Source organism: Emys orbicularis, chromosome 24 (assembly GCF_028017835.1).
Source record: "Emys orbicularis isolate rEmyOrb1 chromosome 24, rEmyOrb1.hap1, whole genome shotgun sequence".
In the NCBI taxonomy this organism is placed as follows: domain Eukaryota; kingdom Metazoa; phylum Chordata; order Testudines; family Emydidae; genus Emys; species Emys orbicularis.
In genome coordinates, this window is record NC_088706.1 from 18,299,812 (window position 1) to 18,300,777 (window position 966).

Here is a 966-nt window from a genome sequence, read left to right on the forward strand (position 1 = left end):
GGGAGGAGCCTTGAAAGCAACACCCCAGATGAAGAGACGACACCATCCACAGCCTAGACCCAGGGGAGGGGAGGCTCGGTAGTAACCCTCTCCACTTCCATCCCCTCCTTAGCCTGGCCCACCACAAAGTGCTTTACACAGACCCGACTGTGTCTGCTGTAATCACTTCACTCAGCTCTGACAGGCAGCCACTTCTGGGCTGGAACCCAGCTGCTCTGAACAGCAGAACTGCACAAGCGTTTACGGGTTTAGAGGCATTTTTCACATGAGGATATGCACACAAGCAGGGATCCTAGTTTTCCATGATAAAACCCCCACATTTTCTGATAAAAACCCCCATAAAAATCCACATTTTTCTGCAATTAAAATGAAACACTGAACTTTAGTTCCCCGGCCACAATATAGCGATAGGTACCAGTTGAACACAATGGTTTATTGATGTACAGCAGAACCCCATTGAGCTGAGCCTCCATTACCCAGCTCTCCGTATTAACTGAACCACTGGCCTGGGGCGGGGGCTGGGGCTGACCACCCCCCCGAGCCCCAGCCGCTGTCAGGCCTGGGCAGCTGGTGGTCAGGTGAGTCCGGCGAGCCGGATAATGGCGGCTCAGATCAATGGGGTTCTACTGGGTATATTTGTATTTTTTCACAAAATGTAACAACTAAAGATTCTCTGTAAAAGCGCAAACTCTGCGTATTTCCGTGGCAAATGGATTTCTAGGATCCCTGCACATGAGTGCAGTCGCCTCTGGGATGGAGAGAGGCGACCCCATGAACAACGGGCACTCAGCAAAAGGTTTCGGTGTTTGCTTCTGCACATTTGGATTTTCTAACTGGTTATACGGCGGTGGGGGAGTAGGAATCAACACAACTGCAACTTGCATCAGTTGTCTCCATTCTGCTGTGTTAGTTACTCCCCCTGTCTGGGGGCTCCTGGTCCCTGCCCCCCAGGTTGGTGTCAGCTAC